Source organism: Macaca nemestrina, chromosome 1 (assembly GCF_043159975.1).
Source record: "Macaca nemestrina isolate mMacNem1 chromosome 1, mMacNem.hap1, whole genome shotgun sequence".
Lineage (NCBI taxonomy): Eukaryota > Metazoa > Chordata > Mammalia > Primates > Cercopithecidae > Macaca > Macaca nemestrina.
In genome coordinates, this window is record NC_092125.1 from 205939793 (window position 1) to 205963849 (window position 24057).

Below are 24057 nucleotides of genomic sequence, written 5' to 3' on the forward strand. Positions count from 1 at the left end.
TTTTCAAGTTTCAGCCATGTTGTAGCACGTAACAGAATTTCATTCTCTGCATTGCTTTTTTTTTTTTTTTTTTTTTTTGAGACAGAGTCTTGATCTGTCACCCAGGCTGGAGTGCAATGGTGTGATCTCGGCTCACTGCAACTTCCACCTCCCAGGTTCAAGCCATTCTCCTGCCTTAGCCTCCCAAGTAGCTGGGACTACAGGCATGCGCCACCACATCCAGCTAATTTTTGTATTTTTAGTAGAGATGTGGTTTCACCATACTGGCCAGGCTGGTCTTGAATGCCTGACCTCAAGTGACCCACCTGCCTTGGCCTCCCGAGGTGCTGGGATTACAGGTGTGAGCCACTGCACCCGGCCTGCATTGCTCTTTAAAGTTAATTTATTTGAGTCTTATATTTATTTTCTTATAACTTTTTTAACTTTTTTTTTTTAACATGAAGGAATGTATTTAGATGTATTCCCAAATTTAAGAGAATCTGTCTAGACTTTTATGCTGGCCAAGTTAATTAGATTTAGATTAGTGAGCTCATAGTGAGTGGGTTAATTTATCACCAAGTTGGAGTAAAATTAACCTTCCAAAACGAACATAGTTTATAGCTTTGAATGAATAACCACCATTTCCTCTAACAAACATTCTTTTAAAAATGTAGTTTCCTATAATAAAAATTAATAGCCTCAGGATTACAAGTAAATACTCCCTGGGATTATTAAAATAAGCATTTCAATAGTATAGAAAAGCTCTTTGTCTTTTTAATTAAAAGACTTAGTCTATTTTTATGATAACATAGTTCAGAATTCTTTTAGATGCATCTTAAATTTTATGGTAACTCTTATGCAGAAATTCACTAACCCTTGGGTTTGTCTTTCTAAACAAAGCAGGCTGGATAATTAAGTGCTTGGCATTCTCTAAAGCACTTAGGCGAATAGCATCTCAAGTTTCCTGATAAAGATCAGGTCTTTGAGATTTATTATAATTTTTTTCTACATCTCTATACTCACGAAAGCTTCATAGTATAGATTTTGTTGTTGTTGAGACGGAGTTTCGCTCTTGTCGCCCAGGCTGGAGTGCGATGGTACGATCTCGGCTCACTGCAAGCTCTGCCTTCCAGGTTCAAGCGATTCTCCTGCCTCAGTCTGGGATTACAGGCACCTGCCACAACACCCAGCTAATTTTTGTATTTTTAGTGGAGACAGGATTTCGCCATGTTGGCCAGGCTGGTCTTGAACTTCTGGCCTCAAGACATCCACCCGTCTTGGCCTCCCAAACTGTCGGGATTACAGGCGTGAGCCACCATGTCTGGCTCATAGTATAGCTTCTGTAAGTCCATTGTTTTCTGATTTTTAATCACTTACATATGTATGTATCTGTCATAATTCTAAACACTTTACATATATTTGTTATTTAACTCTACGAGATAAAGGCTTTTAAAAAAATCTTTTTTTGGTGCATTTAAATTTTATTTGAAATTTCATTTTTATTTATTTATTTTTGAGCAGAGTTTTGCTCTGTCGCTCAGGCTGGAGTGCAGTGGAGCGATCTCAGTTCACTGCAATCTCTGCCTCCTGGGTTCAAGAGATTCTCGTGCCTCAGCCTCCCGAGTAGCTGGGATTACAGGCATGTACCACCACACCCAGCTAATTTTTGTATTTTTAGTAGAGACGAAGTTTCACCATGTTGGCCAGGCCACTCCTCACCTTATATGATCCACCTGCCTTGGCCTCCCAAAGTGCTGGGATTACAGGCGTGAGCCACCGCGCACAGCCCATGCTGTTTTAAATCTCCATTTTACATGTGTGAAAACTGAGGCACTGAGCAATACTCGACCTGTCCAAATGCACACAACTATAAGTGGGAGAGCCAGGATTCAAACACACAATCTGTTTCCAGAGTCTTCGAAAGTCTATACATTCTCACTATGGGGGAAGAAGAAGAAAGAAAGAAAAAAAAGCGAAGTTGACAGAATGTATGACATGGTCCCTTCTATCCACAAGAAACATCCATTATTAACAGTTAATTTTGTTGTTGTTGTTGTTGTTGTTGTTTTGAGACAGAGTCTTGATGTGGTGCCCAAGTTGGAGTGCAATGGTGCGATCTTGGCTCACTGCAACCTCTGCTTCCTGAGTTCAAGCAATTCACTTGCTTCAGCCTCCTGAGTAGCTGGGATTACAGGCATGTGCCACCATGCCTGGTTAGTTTTTGTATTTTTAGTAGAGATGGAGTTTCACCATGTTGGCCAGGCTGGTCTTGAACTCCTGATCTCAGGTGATTCGCCCACCTCAGTCTCCCAAAGTGCTGGGATAACAGGTGTGAACCACCGTGCCTGGCCAACAGTTTATGTTTTAACTTTAAATCTAATTATAGAGTACAAATACACAGATAATGGCATTCTTGTGGGAAGGGATAGCCATAAATTTTTTTTTTTTTTTTGAGATGGAATCTAGCTCTGTTGCCCAGGCTGGAGTGCACTGGCATGATCCTGCTCACTGCAACCTCTGCCTCCCGGGTTCAAGCGATTCTTTTGCCTCAGCCTCCCGAGTAGAGAGTAGCTGGGGCTACAGGCATGTGCCACCATGCCTGGCTAGGTTTTGTATTTTTAGTAGAGACAGGGTTTCACTGTGTTGGCCAAGTTGGTCTCAAACTCCTGACCTCAAGTGATCCACCCACCTTGGCCTCCCAAAGTGCTGGGATTACAGGTATTAGCCACGGCACCCGGCCGGTATAGCCACGATTAAAAGCAAATATGAATCCATTATCTGGTTGGCAGGAAACTTCCAAGCAACCTAAGTTTGACACAACTCACTCTCTGGAATTGGACAGGGATACGGGCCCCCACTAACCCAGCTAACTCAGCTTAAATGTGGGCAGCTGACAACTGCTGGGTCAGTCTAGTGCTCAATAGGGCAAAGGCAGGGGCAGAAACCAGGTATCCCAGATGAGTCAGCCAGAAAAGATAATCCAGCACCAGCAGGTCTGTGGGTCTTGTGCTGGCCATGAGGACAGTTCTCAGTTATGCGGAGTCCCAGGGCTGTGCCAAAACAGCTGTTACTGGTTGTGTGGAAGAAGATACTGTCTGAAGCCTGTTAATCAAAATGAAAGGCATCCTGGTAGGAGAGTGTTGAACATGGCATGGGTATAGCCATGTGTGGGAATCAGGCATCCAGAAATGGACGAAGTCGGGCCACTGCAAATAGTACAAGAATGAATATACACAATGACTTAGGTCAGTAGTTCTCAAATGTTTTGATATCAGGATCCCTTAATGCTGTTAAAAATTACTTGTAACCCCCATGGCCGGGCATGGTGGCTCATGCCTGTAATCCCAGCACTTTGGGAGGCCGAGGTGGGTGGATCACTTGAGGTCACAAGTTCGAGACCAGCCTGGCCAATATGGTGAACCCCCCCCCCATCCCTACTGAAAAACAACAAGAACAAAAAAATTAGCCAGATGCGGTGGCATGTGCCTGTAATCCCGGCTACTCAGGAGACTGAGGCATGAGAATCGCTTGAACCCAGGAGGCAGAGGTTGCAGTGAGCTGAGATCGCGCCATTGCACTCCAGCCTGGGCAACACAAAGAGACTCCGTATCAAAAAAAAAAAAAAAATTACTGGTGACCCCAAAGAGCTTTTGTTTATATGGATTATAGCTATTTATATTTTCTCTTTTAGAAATTAAAACTGAAGAAGCTTGAAAATGCAAGAATATACCAGCACACATTCCATTAGCCATTAGCAATGAGTCAGCACATAGTCCCTGGAATATTCCACCACACCTTTGAAAGAATGAGAGTGAAAAAGGCAAATAATGAATTAGTATCATTTTTAAAGTAGTTTTGATTTCACTTACTCCCTGTTAGTGTCTTGAAGGTCTCCAGGAGGTCCCCAGACCAAACTTTGAGAATTACTGGTCTAAATAATATATAGTAGGCTGGGCGCAGTGGCCCACGCCCATAATCCTAGCACTTTGGGAGGCGAGGCGGGCAGATCATGTGAGGTTAGGAGTTCAAGACCAGCCTGGCCAATATGGTGAAACCCCATCTCTACTAAAAATACAAAAATTAGTAAGGCATGGTGGTGCATGCCTGTAGTCCCAGGTACTCAGGAGGCTGAGGCAGGAGAATTGCTTGAACCTGGGAGGTGGAGGTTGCAGTAAACCAAGATTGCACCACTGCACTCCAGCCTGGGAAACAGAATGGGACTCTCAAAAAAAAAAAAAAAGAAGAAAGTTAGGACTGGGTAAGTACTGTTGTTGCAAGCCATCATTGCTGCTAGTACCTTTCATTCATTCTTTTTTTTTTTTTTTTTTTTTTTTTGAAGACAGAGTCTTACTCTGTTATCCAGGCCGGAGTGCAGTGGTGCTATCTCAGCTCACTGCAACATCTGTCTCCCAGGTTCAAGTGATTCTTGTTCCTCAGCCACCACGCCTGGCTAATTTTTGTATTTTTAGTAGAGACAGGGTTTTGCCATGTTGGCCAGGCTGGTCTCGAACTCCTGGCCTCAAGAGATCCATCCAAAGTGCCGGGATTCCAGTTGTGAGCCACCACGCCCGGTCTATTACTGCTACTACTTTTCAAGACTCAGAGAGACTAGAAACGGAAATTCTGGGCTGGGAGTGGTGGCTCACACCTGTAATTCCAGCACTTTGGGAGGCTGAGGAGGGTGGATCACTTGAGGTCAGGAGTTCAAGACCAGCCTGGCCAACATGGTGAAACCCCATCTCTACTAAGAATATAAAAATTGGCCGGGCACGGTGGCTCACGCCTGTAATCCCAGCACTTGGGGAGGCTGAGGCGGGCGGATCACGAGGTCAGGAGATCAAGACCATCCTAGCTAACATGGTGAAACCCCGTCTCTACTAAAAATACAAAAAATTAGCCGGGTGTAGTGGCAGGTGCCTGTAGTCCCAGCTACTCGGGAGGCTGAGGCAGGAGAATGGCGTGAACCCAGGAGGCAGAGCTTGCAGTGATTGCAGATCGCGCCACTGCACTCCAGCCTGGGGGACAGAGAGAGACTCCGTCTCAAATAATATAAAAATTAGCTGGGTGTGGTGGCAGGTGCCTGTAATCCCAGTTACTTCAGAGGCTGAGGCAGGAGAATCGCTTGAACCTGGGAGGTGGAGGTTGCAGTGAGCTGAGATCATGTCATTACACTCCAGCCTGGGAGACAAGAGTGAAACTTCTTCTCAAAACAAAACAAACTGATATTCTGCTGCAGAAAAAACTCATGTCTCCAGCAATGATCGTATTGGCCAACAGAAACAGCCAAGTGCAGGAAATGGCTTCTTCCTCATTTCTCCCTTACGAATCTTACCTAAATACATCTAATGGACCATATCTAGTTCTTACCCAGAATCCTACATGAATGGAAGCCTGTGAAATGCCATTTATAAAATTCCACCTCTGCAGTATGAGAAGGTTCACTAGAATGAAGTAGGAAAGTGTTAAGTCCCAGTTGAACATATTCAACACACATTTCTGTCTATGGATTGATTAGAATGTGAGCTCCACGAGGGCAGAGAGTTTAGCCTGACTTGTGGTGTTTTCGTTTTGTTTCGTTTTTAAGACAGGGTCTCACTCTGTCACCCAGGCTGGAGTGTAGTGGCGCAACCATAGGTCACTGCAGACTCAAACTCCTGGGGTCAAGCAATTCTTCAACCTCAGCCTCCTGAGTAGCTGAGACTACAGGCATGTGTACTGGTGATATTGGTGATACTCTTCTTTTTTTTTTGAGTTTTGCTCTTGTTGCCCAGGCTGCTGGAGTGCAATGGCTTGATCTCGGCTCACTGCAACCTCCACCTCCCAGGTTCAATCAATTCTTCTGCCTCAGCTTCCCGATTAGCTGGGACTACAGGCGCCCGCCACCACGTCCAGCTAATTTTTGTATTTTTAGTAGAGACAAGGTTTCACCATGTTGGCCAGGATGGTCTCGATCTCTTGACCTCGTGATCTGCCCACCTCAGCCTCCCAAAGTGTTGGGATTACAGGCGTGAGCCACTGCACCCAGACAGAATTTCCTGCCTTTTTAAGGTTGCATAGTGTTCCATTATATGTATACCAAATGTGTTTATACATTCAACCATCAATGGACATTTGGGTTGCTTCCATCTCTTAGCTATTGTGAATAGTGCTGCTGTGAACATGGGTGTGCAAATATCTCTTGGAGATCCTGCTTTCAATTCTTAGGGATATATACCCAGAAGGGGATTGCTGGATCATATGTTAGTTCTATTTTCAATTTTTTTCAGGAACCACCATATTGCTTTCCATAACGTTGCGCCATTTTACAATCCTACCAACTACAGATTGCTTTTAGAAGCTCAACGATCATATATATCATAAGAAATTGCCTCAAGTACAATATAGAACATCAACAGAAGTAAAATCCAGACCATTGTACTTCATATACGTCAATCAGGAGGGTTTAAATTAATAACTCTTATAAAACACCGATCATACATTCATCATATCTTTTCAAAATGGAAATATATAAATTAGAGGTCTTATTTTTATTTTATTTTTATATATTTGTTTATTTTTCGAGACGGAGTCTCTCACTCTGTCGCCCAGGCTGCAGTGCAGTGGTGCCATCTCAGCTCACTCCAAGCTCTGCCTCCTGTAATTCTCATGCCTTAGCCTCCTGAGTAGCTGGGACTACAGGTGCCTGCCACCACACCTGGCTAATTTTTGTATGTTTTGTAGAGATGAAGTTTCACCATATTGGCCAGGCTGATCTTGAACTCCTGACCTCAGGTGATCTGCCTGCCTCAGCCTCCCAAAGTGCTAGGATTACAGGTGGGAGCCACCGTGCCCAGCCTTTGGATTTTATTCTTTTTTTTTTTTTTTTTTTGAGATAGAGTCTTGCTCTGTAGCTCAGGCTGGAGTGCAGTGGCACGATCTCAGCTCACTGCAACCTCTGTCTCCCGGGTCCTGGTTCAAGCGATTCTCTTGCCTCCCGAGAAGCTGGGACTACAGGCCCGTGCCACCATGCCCAGCTAATTTTTGTATTTTTAGTAGAGACGGGGTTTCACCATGTTGGCCAGGATGGTCTCGATCTCTTAACATTGTGATCCACCTGCCTCGGCCTCCCAAAGTGCTGGGATTACAGGCGTGAGCCACCGTGCCCGGCCTGGATTTTATTCTTTTTTTTTTTTTTTTTTTGAGACACAGTCTCTGCTCTGTTGCCCAGGCTGGAGTGCAGTGGCACGATCTTGGCTCACTGCAAGCTCCGCCTCCCAGGTTCACGCCATTCTCCTGCCTCAGCCTCCCGAGTAGCTGGGACTGCAGGCGCCTGCCACCAGGCCCGGGTAATTTTTTTGTATTTTTAGTAGAAACGGGGTTTCACCGTGTTAGCCAGGATGGTCTCGATCTCCTGACCTCATGATCCACCTGCCTCGGCCTCCCAAAGTGCTGGGATTATAGGCGTGAGCCACCGCGCCCAGCCTGGATTTTATTCTTAAATGACTGTAAAGACACTGGAGTGCTAGCAAGATACAGCTTCTGCTCTGGGGAGGAATTTGCATGCTGTCTTGTAGCTCTGTTTTAGAATCATAGCTGCCACATAATGATATTTTGGTAAATGATAGAATACATATATGATGGTGGTCCCATAAGATTATATGATATTTTTACTGTACCTTTTCTATGTTTTTTATATGTTTAAATACACAAATACATGCCATTGTGTTACAATTGCCTACAGTATTTAGTACAGTCACATGCTGTACAGATTTGTATCCTAGGAGCAATAGGTTATACCATATAGCTTAGGTGTGTATAAGTCCATTTTACGATGTTCGTACAATGATGAAACTACCTAATGAGGCATTTCTCAGCACATATTCCTGTCCTTAAACAGCGTGTATATATATGTAAATACTTTAGGCATAACCTTTCTGGGGCTATTGCATTGGTTACTCATGGGCTCCCTCTGGTGGAGTTGGTGGCTCAGTTTGCAGGGTTTTCAGATCAGGAAAAGCAAAGTAAATGAGCAATTTAGCCTTCCATTCAACAAACATTTACTGAGTGCCTACAATGTACCAGGCTCCATTCTGGTGCTGAAAAACATCCGTGAACAAATTGGACAAACATCCATGGACTCATAGAGCTTACATTCTGGTAGGGGGAGAGAGACACTAAGCCAAATTTACAAGCAACTTGTGGGATGGGAAAATACAAGGAGGATGGTAGTGTTCCAATTTTCAATGTAGTGTCAGGGAAGATCCCATTGAGAAAGTGACATGTGAATAAAGATGTAAATGAGGTGAGCGGGTGAATGATGCAGGTATCTGGGGGAAGAGCACTCCAGGCAGACGGATTAAAAAGCACAAAGGCCCTGAGCCTACCTGCAGGTTTGAGGAATGGCAGAGGCCAGTGTGCTTTAAGGGGAGGGATGACAGAAGGAGTAGGAGTTGAGGTTAGAGCAGAGTTGTACTGGAGGTGTCAAATCTTGAGGGTCCTGTAGGCCAATATAAGGATTTTGGTTTTCACTCTGAAATAGGAATGCATTGGAGGGACATAATCTAATTAGGGTTTTAATAGGAGCCCATTGCTACCATATTAATAGATTGTGGGGGCCGGACACGGAGGCTCACGCCTGTAATCCCAGCACTTTGGGAGGCTGAGGCTTACGGATCACTCGAGGCCAGGAGTTCAAGACCAACCTGGCCAACATGGCAAAACCCCATCTCTACTAAAAATGTAACAATTAGCCGGGTGTGCTGTCAGGCGCCTGTAATCCCAGCTATTCAGGAGGCTGAGGCAGGAGAACCCAGGAGGCGGAGGTTGCAGTGAGCCGAGATCAGGCCACTACACTCCAGCCTGGGTGACAGAGGGAGACTCCATCTGAAAAAAAAAAAAAAAAAAGATTGTGGGAAGGCAAGGGTATAAATAGGGCACTCACAGTCACTGACTGACTGGTTTATACCAACGGAGGCAGTAAATGGTCAGATTCTGGACAGATTTTGAAGGCAGATCTTGCAGAACTTGCTGAGGGAGTAGATGTGGGATGTGAGAGAGGAGTTAAGGATCTTAGAAAATGATATTGCTTAGTACATTGTTGTCATCGGAAGAGGTGATCAAATATACAGTCAAAAAATGTAGAAAAAAGTGTTTTTTCTGGATTTTGTTATTCGTGGTATTTGTGAGCTAATAAAAATGTTTTTATTTTTTCTCATTATAAAAGGTTCACTTTTATATCTAATATTGTATTTGTAATTTTGGATTTTTTTTTTTTTTTTTTTTTTGACAGCGTCTCACTCTGTTGCCCAGGCTGGAGTGCAGTAGCATAACCATAACTCACAGCAGCCTCTACCTCCCGGGCTCAGTCAGATGCGTGCCACCACACCTGGCTAATTTTTCTGTTTTGTTTGCTTTCTTTCGTAGAGACAGGGTCTAACTTTGTTGTCCAGGGTGATCTCCAACTCCTGGGCTCAAGCAACCCGCCGACCTCGGCCTCCCAAAGCGCTAGGATTTCAGGCGTGAGCCATTGCGCCTGGCCTTGATTATTTTAAAGAGGCCCCAAAATTGAATAAACGTCAAGTCTCCACAAAGCCTGAATTCAACCTTGCTTCTAGCCCATACTTGGGTTGTAATTTAAAATTAACAAAACATTTAAGAATTTTGTTTCTGAAAACAGTGTGCACGAAGTGAGTTGTAAGCTTCATATAATATTAAGAATAAACTAAATTTGGGGATAAAAAGATCACCTTGGGGTCAGGTGCAACGGCTCACGCCTGTAATCCCAGCACTTTGGGAGGCCGAGGGGGACAGATCAACTGAGCTCCAGAGTTGGAGACCAGCCTGGGCAACATGGCAAAATCCTGTCCTTACCGAAAAATACAAAAATTAGCCAGACGTGGTGGTGAGCACCGGTAGTCTTAGCTACTCGGGAGGCTGAGGTGGGAGGATCACTTGAACCTGGGAGGCAGGGGTTGGAGTGAGCTGAGATGGCGCCACTGCACTCCAGCCTGGGCGACAGAGCTAGACTCTGTGTCAAAAGTAAAAAAAAAAAAAGGCCGGGCGCGGTGGTTCACGCTTGTAATCCTAGCACTTTGGGAGGCCGAGGCAGGCGGATCACCTGAGGTCGGGAGTTCGAGACCAGCCTGACCAACATGGAGAAACCCCTTTCTACTAAAACTACAAAATCAGCCGGGCGTGGTGGCACATGCCTGTAATCCCAGCTACTGGAAAGGCTGAGGCAAGAGGATCGCTTGAACCCGGGAGGTGGAGGTTGCAGTGAGCCAAGATCGCGCCATTGCACTCCAGCCTGGGCAATAAGAGCGAAACTCCATCTCAAAAAAAAAAAAAAAGAAAAAGAAAAAAAGAAAAGAAAAGAACAAAGAAAAAAGATTACCTTGGGCTAGCCTCCCAAATGTCTTCCAAAACTTCCCACTCATTCTCCTTCCCATAGTTTTTCTAAATCTACCAAATGCACCTAGCACTTCTCACGTTCCTTTTACCGAGGTAGGGATTACGCGCATTTTTAAAGACTTCCTTAAAAGTGAAGGCGGTAGCACCGTCGGGACTGCCTGGGGCTCACCCAGAAGCTGCCGTCTTAGTGGCATCGAGAGGGGCGTGGCCATGGGCGGGGCTCGCCGTGCCGGCAGAGTGGGCGGAGCTTAGGCGCTTCCCCGCCCGGTCAGACTCAACACATGCGCCCAGAGGCTTCTAGTGGAACGAGGTGTGGATCGTAAGGGGACTCTGGCAGCTTACTTCCGGTTCCTAGGGATGCGCATCCGGGTCACACTAACGCCGCGGTTTCCTCCGCTCGCTTGGTTCTACTGTGGGTCTGGACTGGTTTCCATGTCCTGCTGTGGGACTTTTACAGCCTTTGGGTGAGTCTCCGCTGTCGACAGGGTTTGAGCGCAGCCGGTTGAGCACGGCCTGAAAGGTCTAGCGTTCTGCCTCGGTCCTTGTGTGTGGGAGTCTGTTCGCCTGTCCCTTGTCCCTGCAGTACTTCACTCACCTCAGCCCTTTCCTTCACGCTGGCCTCGCCTTATTCACCTCAGCTTAGCCTTCTCGCGCTTCTGTGCATCTCTCGCCTTGCTGTTTTTCCTCAGCCTTATCAGCCCTTTTCCAACCTCGGTTTCTTGCCTTACACCTCAGAGCTTCTCTCAGCCGCTGCCTCTCCTTTTTTCTCCTCCTCCCTTCTTTTAGCACCTCTTTTCCCCTACCCCTGATCTGGGATCTCAGCGTTCTTTCACCTGGCGACACGGCCCACCTTCTAATTGTGCTCACTCTTCACCACTGAGAAACTGAGCCTCTCTCTAGGGTCCTAGGTCCCTGTCCCCCAACTTTCTTCACCTTTGATCATTCCTCCTGGGACCAGTAGGTGACAGTGCTTCTCCTAGGGTTCTCCTGCCTGTCCTTAGCTAGAGGAGGGCTTTGCCAAAGCCCCGAAATAGGAAGACTTCCCTAGCCTGGGGGAAGTTTTGCCTTAAGGCGCTGGGTTAGACTGAACTCTGGTAGCTTCCATAGTTAGGGTTCAACAAAGGCGTTCCTAGTTCTTCGCTTTACCTCAGTTTTGGGGCTCTCTCAAGAGCAGCTAACAGGTGGCAGGCACACGGTACTGCTAGCGGTTGGGCTGGCGCGATCTTGTGAATTGACAAGTCATGAGGACGTTCTGTCAGTTTTGTGTTCCCATGAGAATGGATGTGCACAGCTGAGACAAAAATGCCAATGTTTTGGGACGTTCAGCTCTGTTTTCGGCATGGACGTTTCTTAGAGGACACTTGTGATGATAGAGGACAGGGTTTGTGAGGAGGTCATTAGCCCCAGATATATGAATTTATTGTGTTGTTACCGAAAAGTGTTCTGCTGAAGAGTTCACTATAGTAATTTCAGAGTAATCTTCTTTAAACTTAGTATGCACATATGCGTTTTTTCATTTTTACCCTATTAAGTTTTCTACTTATCTTCCTCTTCCTTCATTAGCCAGACATTACTTAGAATTACATTACTCAGAAGTACATTGCTTAGAATATTCTTCTAACTTTTGTGGGTTTTTTTCCTTACCATTTCCACCTTTATCGTAAAACTGTCATTTTCTCATTTTGAGATTTAGGGCACCTTTCTTAAATTTCCCTAGAGGTTTAAAGTCATTTATAACATGAAAGAATTGCATTTAATAATGGTTAGTGCCCCCTTTCCCAAATTTCGTGATCTAGAGTATAGGCTTGGATAATCTTCATTTTTTCCCGATGTTTATGGTGTATATCTAGCACTTGATTGCAGAGGTTTTTGTGTGATCGATTTCTGTAATCTATAAATTGTGCTTTAAAATGTAGTACTTTAGTATGAACTTAAATACAACTCTGAGCACCTGCTTATCTTTTGGCTAAATAGCTATAGAAAAATGTCCTTCATTATATGATACATATACATATAAGAGTGTATAGACCTTGGCTTATTCCAAAATTGGGCTCTCTTCGGCTGTTTTTAGCAAAGGACTTTGGAGTTTGGCCATGTTAGTCCTAGAAGCCACAGAGAAGGACCCTTCTAATTGGCTTTCAGGATTTACCTAACTGCTAAGCGAAGCCTCTTTGAAAGTTTCTTATGTGTACCTCCTCCCCACTACCTAGCTCTAGCTTCTGTCCAACCTGGCCTTACTATTTTCCATCCTTCAAAACTAACCCCAATATGTATGACTTACTCCAGCTGCTTCTTTACCTTCAGGTTTATGGGCTTCATTTAAGCCATGGGAATGCCAGCTTTATTAATGCAGATTAATATAAGAACGTTAAACCCCAAAAATGAGGGGAAATCACTCTGTCTTCAAAACAATAGAAAATAACAAAATCTACTTTTAAAGATTATATACCATTGTCACTAGTAAGAAGTGGCACTTTTATTTACAAAGCATAAAGAAATTAGGGTTTAAGTCTGGCATGGTGGCTCACACCTATAATCCCCAGCACTTTGGAAGGCCAAGGTGGGAGGACTGGCCAGGAGTTCAAGACCAGCTTGGGCAACATAGACAAAATTAGCCTGGTGTAGTGGTGTGCACCTGTAGTCCCAACTACTCAGGAGGTTGAGGTTGGAGGATCGCTTGAGCCCAAGATTTTGAGGTTACAGTGATCTGTGATCATGACACTGTACTCCACAGGGCAACAGAGTGAGACCCTGTCTCTTAAAAAATAAATAAATAAATTACAACTTAAACAGTTAATCATTTTTCCAAGGTCATTTTTTTAAAGTCCCGTACATGCTCTCAGAGTAGCGGGTGTTAATTCCATTAAAGCCATAGGCTGGAAAGCACAATATAGTATTTAGCGGGTCATTTCAGTATATGTATGTCATGTATGAATGAGACTATTGGGATAAGAAATCTATGACACGGATTTTAAAATCCAAAGCCGAAGTTATTTTGTCTTCAAAGAGGGACTAGAGAAAGAAACTGTTTTGTGCAGAAGTAGAAGTTGAAAAGTTTTAGGAGTCTCTTTTGTTCTTCTAAAATGACTTTGGCCTGTATATTCTGCATTGAAGCCATTAATTAAATGAGCATCCTGTATTGTCATTGGAGCAGTTGTGTTCATGCTGCTGATCTTCAAGCCTGCCCCTCCACCTAGCTGCCAAATGAAATCAAACCAACCAAACAAACAAACAAACCCAGAGACAGCTTAATGTGTGTTTGTTTTTAAAGCTCAGGAAAAAAAATTACTGTTGATTTTCTATAAAAATTTCTACTTTAGTTTGTAGCCCTAAGGGCTCAATTTAAAATATGTTTCTGCATATTAGCTTTATGCTCATCAAGTTTTCTTATTTTGGTTTGGTTTGATTATTTTTTGTTCTTTTTTGTCATTTTATTTGCTAGTGTACTTTGTCTTACATTTTTTTGTTTGTTTTTTGGTCCTTGAATCCTATGTTTAAGGAGATGTAGTTTTTTGTTTGTTTGTTTTTTTGTCTCAAAAAAAAAAAAAAAAAAAAAACCTTGCTCTGTTGGCCAGGCTATAGTGCAGTGGCGCGATCTTGGCTCACTGCAGCCTCGATCTCCTGGGCTGAAGCCATCCTCCCACAGCCTCCAGAATAGCTGGGACTACAGGCTTATGCCACCACACCTGGCTAATTTTTAAATTTTTTTGGAGAGGCAGGGTTTCACCATGTTTCCCAGGCTGATCTCAAACTCCTGGACTCAAGCAATCCGCCTGCCTTGGCCTCTCAAAGTGCTGGAATTAAGGTGTGAGCCACCACCCACAGGCGGCTGATGTAGTTTTGAAAATTTAAGAAACAAAATATACCTCCAACAAGTCCTTGTTACTTGTACCTTGTAGCGTTGTGGTTTCTGTGCTCTGCCAAAGCTTTTTCATGACTTCATTTATTTTGTTTTGATTATAAATAAAAGGCTCATGGAACTTCTTTTTAGGTAGCAGTTTGTTCAAAAGATATTTCTGTTCTGCATGTAACAATAGGATACTTTAGCTCATGTATGATTTAAATGGAGGAAGAATAGTTCAAAACAGGAATGTGTATTTTAAAATATTAGGAATAGTCAGCACTTTGGGAGGCTGAGGCGGGCGGATTGCCTGAGTTCAGGAATTTGAGAACAGCCTGGGCAACATGGTGAAACCCCATCTCTACTAAAATACAAAAAATTAGCTGAGTGTGGCAGCGTGCGCCTGTAGTCCCAGCTGCTCGGGAGGCTGAGGCACGAGAATCGCTTGAACCAGGGAGGCAGAGGTTGCAGTGAGCTGAGATCGTGCTACTGCACTTCACCCTGGGCAACAGAGGGAGACTGGTCTCAAAAAAAAAATATATATATATATGTATATATATACACACACATATATAAAGAATAGGCGGTTCTTCCCGTATATTCATCTAATTAGTTTATACCAAAAGGTTGAATTGTTATATTGATAGTAAAGTGGAAAATAGGTGTACTTTCTGTTTTGTAATTGACTTAAAAATACAAGTGCATATTCTTTTACAAAGTGTATGATTTAAGCTCTAAACTACCCTGTTGGTATTGGTATCTTTTACTGTCAGAGAACATAGCAAATAATGGAACATATCATCCTTGATATTTTTATTTAGTTCCATCAACCTAAGTCCCAGGGTAGTTAATTATGAAATGTAGAAGTAATTTAGGCATTTTCTCTGTTATTTGTAGTATATTTTAAAAAAGCCATTTAAAATATGGGCTTCATAAAATTTGTCTTTGCTGTTTTGCCATTTAAGTATGCAATAGTATTTTGAATCAGAAAAGGAATGTGTAGTTTAAATAGTACCAACTTACTGTAAATAAGTTAACAGATCAGCCCAAGGCAGTCAGTGCTTCATATCATGAAGATCTTACTATAGATTGTGTTGGATGCACTTTAACTTATTAGCTTGGTTAATGTTTGTAGCAGTTAGATGGTTTTCATTTTCTTCCCTAGAAAATAATTAGCAATACTCTTTGTAATACATTTATTTCAGCAAATATTGTTGAGGCACCTACTGTGTACAGTTACAGTAGTACATATTTAGGCTATTTATGTGACTAGGTAATATTGCATCTGGCTGATATTTACACTTAAATTCTGAATTTGATCTTATCTGTACATTTCTGAATTAAACGTAAGACTTAACAATTAGAATTAAATAAACTGAATTGACATAAAATCATGTTCTTTCATTATAGATACAATCAAATAATTTTCACTTGGGGAACTTTTTGATAACTGAACCATGAAAATCTGTAGTGGTAAAATGGTAAAAGTAAAAGTGAACTTTACATAGCACTTACTATGTACCAGGAACTATTCTAAGTAGTTTACATGTATTAACTCTTTAATCTTTACAACCCTATTAAATAAGGGTACTATTCTTTTTTTTTTTTGAGTCTTGCCCTTGTGCTGTTGCCCAGGCTAGAGTGCAGTGGCACAATCTCGGGTCACCGCAACCTCCGCCTCCTGAGTTCAAGTGATTCTCCTGCCTCAGCTTCCTGAGTAGCTGGGATTACAGGCATGCGCCACTATGCCCGGCTAATTTTTGTATTTTTAGTACAGATGGGGTTTCACCATGTTGGTCAGGCTGGTCTCGAACTCCTGACCTCGTGATCCGCCCGCCTCAACCTCCCAAAGTGCTGACATTACAGGCGTGAGCCACCGTGCCCAGCCAAGGGTACTATTAATATCTCCATTTTACATATAAGGAAACCGAGGTACCAAAGTTATGTAACTTGCCCAAAGTAACACAACTAGTTATCAAAGAGCTGGATTTGAACTTAGTCTTTTTGGCTCCTGAGTTAATCTTTTTTGTACAAGGGTCTGCTACTTTAGTGATTTCTCTCTTTATAGGTTGAGGTTTAAAATCTAGTTTGTCTATAACACAAAAGAGTACTGCTTTTGGTTAGGAACCTTAAGGGAGGGTTTTATTTGGCCTTTTTACTAATGATGGCTTAAGGCAAATTGCAAACCTTTTACTACCGATGTTTCTCAGATGGCAAAACCATATATTAAGACAATACAGGATCAAATTCCTCCTCCGTTAGAAAAATTATCTTATGGAAGTGAATTACTTTGGAGTTACTTGGAGATAAGTCACTATTTTTTATAAAATGGCCCCTTGAAGTTAATTTTTTTCTTTTTTCTTCAGAGTATTAAACAAACTTATGTAGTAGTCTTAAAATTCTTAAATCTTACCATTCCCATATGAATTGAACAACGTGGAAATATAAAACAGAAGACTAAAACTGAAACATCTGATTCACCACTGGTCTCATTTCCAAATTTGGAAATTTGTGTAAAATTAAGTACATTCAACTCTTCAGGACTATCATGTTTAGAGTACATTCATCTCTTTAGGACTGTCATGCTTAAAGTAGTATATTTACATTAGTGATTTTATTTTTACTTTAGAAAAGATGAGGAGAACTTTCACAAATTACTTTCTAAATGAGAAGATGCAAATAATAGTCATTTAGAGTATTATTAATCATATTAAGATGATTCTTTTGTGCCTTTATTAAGCCCAAATTAAAAAACTTAATCAAATATCTGGGGGAAGGAGATTGTTTTATGTAAGTTGAGGTGCACCTTAATGCAGGAGTCTTGTACTCAGATAATGATATTATTTTTCTGAATATTTTGAAAACAGTTGAGAATCGTAGAATCTGGTTTACAGGAAAAGTATAAATATTTCTGGCAAGAAGTGACATTTGATTAGGAATACTAATTTTAATTCTCATGTTAACTCTTCTTATTAATTGAGACGTTAAGTATACTGTTTTTTTATAGTAGCTTTTGTCCTTTTTCCACTTGGTGGGAAAAGTATTGTTATGGAGCTGAACAGAGTAAGCTTTTGCTATGATGATAATACTTGTTGATGTTTAGAATATTCTTTAGTTTTAGTTAAACATTTAATTTTTGATTCAAAGCAATTCTCTTTTATATTATGTGGGTCTGATAATCAGTGTATTTAAAAATTTCAATAGTTTTCTTTCACCTGAAATTTAATATTGTAGCAATTACTGAATTTAGGAAAATTGGTAGGTAGTTACTATCAGCACCGTTACTACGGGAATACATTAGAATGATTAGCTTTTAGGTGGAGTTGAATTTTTTCTTTAGTTTCCATAGTAATTGAAAACGATTTAGGTCAACTTCACCTGTTGTGCCCCTCCCCCTTTTCAAAATAAGAGGAACATTTAATTTAGCACAATGATGTTAATTTTTCCTAGTAGATTGATGATATGAATATGATGATCTCACTCTCTTACCAAAAGAATAATCCAATATAAAATTTTGGGGGAATATTTCAGACTTAAGAGAACATTATAGGGTAAAAAAAAAAGTGCCTAAATATCTTATAAAAATCAGTGTTTTATTACATCACTGAATTTTTGTCTTTTAAATTTAAAAATGTCAAATTTAGGAAACATCTGTGATAATTTAAAGAAGAATTTTTGAAATTGGCTTTTCCTTTTCACCAGGTGTTCCTCTGCTATAGGTTAGGAAGCAGTAATTAGGCAACACTAATGAATAATGTTCTTGAGAGTGAGAACTAGAGCTTCGCAAACAGAATAGGCCATCTCTCATATTTAGTGGGGCATTTAATAGCTAGATAAACTGAAAATTTTTGTTTTCATTTCTATGTATTTTCTGTTAGTATATATTTATTTACTGTAGGTACCTCACATTCTGTGCAAAAAAAATTTTGGAAGTAACTCAGTGGTTTCCTTTATCTTTTTTGTTCTCTTTCAGAGGCTTGCTTATATAAAACTACAGTTTAGAGAACCATCGGCTGGGCATGGTGGCTCATGCCTGTAATCCCAGCACTTTGGGAGGCCGAGGCGGGAGGATCACCTGAGGCAGAAGTTCAAGACCAGCCTGGCCAACATGGTGAAACCCTGTCTCTACTAAAAAAAAAATACAAATTTAGCTGGGCGTGGTGGCAGGCGCCTATAATCCCAGCTATTTGGGAGGCTGAGGCAGGAGAATTGCTTGAACCCGGGAGGCAGAGATTGCAGTGAGCTGAGACCACGCCATTGCACCCCAGCCTGGGCAACAGGAGCAAAACTCCGTCTCAAAACAAACAAACAAAAAAGAGAACCATCAAACTCTGAATGTTGTTTCCTTTTTTTTTTTTTTTTATGTTGTTTCCTATGTAGTGTGAAGTGGTGACTCTCTTCCGTTTTTGACTGGCCAGTTTTTTGTTTCTGGTAAAGTGGCTTTCCAACTTTTCTGATCATGACCCACTATAAAATACATTTTACATTGCTATCCAGTACTCAGACACATATCTGTACATATTAATATTTGAAATCGAAACAGAAGTTTCTTGAAACAATATTTTTACTACTGATGATGCATTGTAATATTAATATTTTCTATTCTATTTGGTTTGTTTGCTTGTTTTTTGAGACAGGATCTCACCCTGTATCACCTGGGCTGAAGTGTAGTGACACTATCACGGCTCACTGCCGCCTCGACCTCCTGGGGTCAGGTGATCCTCCCGCCTCAGCCTTCCGAGCAGCTGAGACTACAGGTGTGTGCCACCATGCCTCACTAATTTTTGTTTTGTTTTGTTTTTTATAGATGGGGTTTCACCATATTGCCCAGGCTGGTCTTGAACTCCTGGGCTCAAGTGATCCTCCTGCCTCGGCCTCCCAAAGTGCTGGAACTATAGGTGTGAGCCACTGTGCCTGGCCTCTATTTTGTTTTATTGTTTTTAATTTAAAACAAACTGCTAGTTTCCATTCACTAAGTTGATATGGTACCCTGTTAATGCAATGTACCTGCAGTTTGCAAAATTTTAGTGACTGCTAGATTTTTCCCCTAATACTGTCTTTTTGTAATGGAAAAAGTTTCGGTTTGGGGCCAGGTGTGGTGGCTCATGCCTGTAATCCCCGCACTTTTCAAGCTCCTGAGCAATATAACATTAAATGTCAATCACTTAAGCCCAGCAGGACAAGACTAGCTTGGGCAACATAGCGAGACCTTGTCTCTACCAAAAAAAAAAAAAAAAAGAAAATGTTTAGGTTTGCTAGTTCTTTTCTCTGCGATGTACCTGGATTCTGTAAAACTTTTAACCTAAATAGCCGCAGAACAGTCACTGAGAGAGGGAGGTCCTATTGTCCTGATTACCATTACTATCATCTCTGTTCTTTACCGTGTCTAGGCACATTATTTTAAAAACTAATTCTGGAATCGTGAGGTTGAAAATGCTTGGTTGTATGCTGAGCTTCCATCATTAGAATCCTTTGCTAGTTTCCATCTAACAGTCAAAAGTTTAGGTCCATTCAGTTGGTTTTCACAAACTTTGCTTCTGTTCTTGGCAACTAGTCAAAAGGTTACAAAGCTGCTTTATTCTGCTCTCTTCTGGCCCCAGTCCAGTCTTTGTAAACCAAAAAAAAGAGGATTGAGGAATGAAGCAGTTTGCTCATGTGTACATGGTCAGGTGAAATAACATGATTGAAGAGTCATTAGGGTTTGCGACAGTGGATTACATTTATGTATTGTCCCAATTCATTTCCTGTAATCACACAGGGGGAAAGGGCGTAGAAATATCAACAGTTCCTTGCCTATCCTAGCTGTTAGAGTGAAACAGGGTCAGCAGACATACTCTACTATTTTTATACTGCTATCCACTCTTAACACTTAGTGAGCACTTACTATTTGCCAGGCACTATTTAAAGCACTTCACTTGTGTTAACTCATACTCATACTTGGGAGGCCTGGGGAAAAAAATGAGAATGGTAAAGGATAAAGAAGAAAACTTGCTGTCTTCTCGTATGTTCTCATTACTTGGCTTGAGAGTTCTGGCTGTTGGTGACTATAGTGTGGCATATCATACATTTTAAGCTCGGTCAGCTTTTAAATATCACCAGTCCTGTCTGCATTGTTCCATTATGAGACATATAGCTGTGGTTTGAGAACTCAGGCTTTGAAGCTAGCCTGCTTGGGCTTGAATACCAGGTTGGTGACTTACTATGTGTGTAGCGTTGGGCAAGTTACTCTCTGTGTCTTAGTTTTCTCATCTGTAAAATGGTGATAACAAATAGCTTTTATTTTATAGACTTATTGAAAGATTAAAATAATTAATATATTAGCTGGGCATGGCGGCGCATGCCTGTAATCCCAGCTACTCAGGAGGCTGAGGCATGAAAATTGCTTAGACCTTGGAGGTGGAGGTTGCAGTGAGCTGAGATCATGCCACTATGCTCCAGCCTGGGTAACAGAGCGAGACTCTGTCTCAATTAAAAGAGAAGAAGGAGGAGGAGGAGAAGGAGAAGGAGGGGGAGGGGGAGGGAGAGGAAGAGGAAGGGGAAGAGGAAGAGGAAAAAAAATAGTTAATATATTAAAAGTACTTAGAACAGTGCCTGACCCATAAGAAGCATTCCATAAATGTTTGCTATTAATAGTATCAACTCACAGTTGGATCTCCTGAGAGTGTTTGTGGCTATGATGAGTTCTGTATATTTGCTGAGTAACAGGACATGATTGACATTTAATGTTATATTGCTCAGGAACTTGAAAATATCTTGTCTTAAGGACCTGTAGGGAAAGTTCTTGTGTGGTGTGTTGGATTTAAAGCTAAAGGTTATCAAGGCTACAGGTTATGCAGGCCCAACTTGTTTAATTTCTCTTAGGAACCACTTGTTATTTGGGCTGTAATCTTAAAAGTTCTAATGGTTTGCTATTTGGGAATACTAAGCAGAGCTAGTTAGTGAATTGACTTTCACTCAAGACCAGATTTCTTCCCTTTTTATCTTAGGTGTAAGATATTTATTTATTTTATTTTTCTTTAACAAACACTTATATTATCCTGTCTGATGGAGTTTTGAAGGGATAAATAAAATTGGAGAAATAAAACATTAATTAAAAAAACTGAACCTAGATTTTACAGTTCTTCTGAAAGCTAAAGACATAAATTCCAAAAGACTTAGTTGTGTTAGTATAGTGTATAGTCAGTGTTATCCAAACACTGGCAAGCTGAAATATATGATTGGTGTATAGATGAGATATATAGAATGTTAGAGGACACCCTGAGGAAGCCCAAATGTTGGACTTTAATATTAGGCAAAGTGTATTTTGCATGCAAAAAACCACTTAAGTATGGTCCACACATAGGAGAGAAAGCATTTTGTCCCAAAATGCTTTTTATGTCATACAATTTTATTATTAGGCAAAGACTTTAAATCAGCCATTTAAATTGTGTTTAAAGGGCCTGGTATGGTGGCTTGCACTTACTGAGTGGAAGAATTGCCACTGCACTACAGCCTGGGTGACAGAGCAAGACCTCATTTCTCAAAAAAAAAAAAAAAAAAAAGTTCAAAGAACTAAAGAAAACCATGTCTAAATAACTAAAGTAAGGTTATGTGAACTATATTATGTTAGTCCACTTGGTTTGCCCTAACAGAATACCAAAGAATGAGTGGCTAAAATAACACATGTATTTTCTCACAGTTCTGGAGATTGAAAGTCTAAGATCTCTTTTAAATGAGTACTAACTTTTATTTTAGGTATAATTGTTTCTGAATAATTGTATGTTGTATGGTTCTACCTCTAGTGTTTAAGATAGGCTAGAATTCTTCCACCATTTCAATTTAAATAAGGAAAGGGTATCTGAAGGTAGTCACACTTAGAATAAAAATAAGAATTTTTACAATTTGACCTTAAGTCATCTATGTAATGGAAAATTCTTCTGTTATGATAACAGGTAATAGAGCCTACATTTCAAATCTCTATACTCATAAATAAACTGTTGATCCAACTGTTTTTGTAGTTTTATCTGCCAATGTTTCAGATCTTGTTACTCATAAATAAACTGTTTATTGCTCCAACTATGTTTATAATTTTGTTAGCCAACATTTCAGATCTCTGTACTCATAAAAAAACTGTGGTCTAACTGTTTATAATTTCATTTGTTCGTATTACAGTCATAGAATTTTATGCAGCTTCATATGTGATTTTTTTCTAAAAATCTAAGTAGATCCTATTATAACTTTTGAGGTATAATTTACATACAGTTAATTCTTTTAAACGAACAGTTCTGTAAGTTTTACAGATGCATACAATTTTGTAAAACCACATCAAGATATAGAGGGCCAGGTGTGGTGGCTCACATCTGTAATCCTAGCACTCTGGGAGGCCAAGGTGGGTGGATCACCTGAGGTCAGGAGTGCGAGCCCAGCCTGGCCAACATGGTAAAACCCCATCTCTACTAAAAATACAAAAATTGGGCTGGGTGCAATGGCTCACACCTGTAATCCCGTCACTTTGGGAGGGCGAGACAGGTGGATCACTTGAGTTCAGGAGTTCAAGACCAGCCTGGGCAATATGGTGAAATGCTGTCTCTACTAAAAATACAAAAAAATTAACCAGGCATGGTGACACATGCCTGTAATCCCAGCTACGCGGGAGGCTGAGGTGGGAAGATTGCTTGAATCCAGGGGGTGGAGGTTGGTTGCAGTGAGCCAAGATCGTGCCACTGCACTCCTGCCTGGGTGACGGAGGAAGACACCATCTCAAAAAAAAAAAAAAAAAAAAAAAGCTGGCCGTGGTGGCACATGCCTGTAGTCCCAGCTACTTGGGAGACTGAGGCAGGAGAATTGCATGAACCCAAGAGGTGGAGGTTGCAGTAAGCCAAGATCACGCCACTGCACTCCAGCCTGGGCAACAGAGTGAAACTGTGCCTCAAAAAAAAAAAAGAAAGATATAGAATAGTTTCATCAATCCCAAAAAGGATCCCTTGTGTGTCTTTATAGTCAACCTTTTTTCCCATCCCCAACACTGGCAACCGCTGATCTGTTTTCTGTTCTTGTAGTTATGTGATATAAATGGAATTATACAATATGTAGGCTTTTGAGTCTGGCTTCGTCCACTTAGCATAATGCATTTGAGTTTCATCCAGATTGTTTTGTGATTTACTATGCACTATTCCATTGTATGGGTATACTGCAGTTTATTCATGTGCCAGTTTGAAGGGCATTGGAGTTGTTTCCAGTCTTTGGCATATATATGAACAAGCTACTGTACACATTTACATACAGGTTTTTATGTGAACATAAGTCTTCTTTTCACTTAGTTAGATACCTCAGAATGGGATTGCACGGTTGTATAGTAAGTGTGTGTTTACCTTTATAAAGAACTGCCAAACTGCTTTCCATGATTGGTTGTACTGTACCATTTGCATTCCCACCAGCAGTGTACAATTTCTTTTTGTTTGTTTGTTTGTTTGTTTGTTTGTTTGTTTTGAGACGGAGTCTCGCTCTGTCGCCCAGGCTGGAGTACAGTGGCCGGATCTCAGCTCACTGCAAGCTCCACCTCCCGGGTTCACGCCATTCTCCTGCCTCAGCCTCCCAAGTAGCTGGAACTACAGGCGCCCGCCACCTCGCCCGGCTAGTTTTTTGTATTTTTTAGTAGAGACGGGGTTTCACCATGTTAGCCAGGATGGTCTCGATCTCCTGACCTCGTGATCCACCCATCTCGGCCTCCCAAAGTGCTGGGATTACAGGCTTGAGCCACCGCGCCCGGCCTACAATTTCTAATTGTACATTGTTCTAGTTTTACAGAGTTCTTGTTGTTCTGCATCCTTGCCAGCATTTGGCCAGTTTTTAAATTTTTATTTTAGACA

General features: G+C 41.4%; 1 protein-coding gene across 8 annotated transcripts in view; it reads left to right on the forward strand.

Annotated features, from left to right (window-relative positions):
- The first annotated feature begins 10681 nt into the window (after positions 1-10681).
- Positions 10682-24057, forward strand: part of LOC105494555 (EYA transcriptional coactivator and phosphatase 3) — a 115624-nt gene continuing 102248 nt past the window's right edge. For 5 of the 8 annotated variants that reach the window (XM_071097751.1, XM_011763070.2, XM_011763073.2 and 2 more), the window contains exon 1: positions 10682-10832. The gene's annotated coding sequence lies outside the window, so the exon portion shown is untranslated. Of the gene's footprint in view, positions 10833-18846; positions 18967-24057 lie in introns of all 8 variants that reach the window. The other 3 variants (XM_071097746.1, XM_011763074.3, XM_011763079.3) reach the window with 3 other exon arrangements.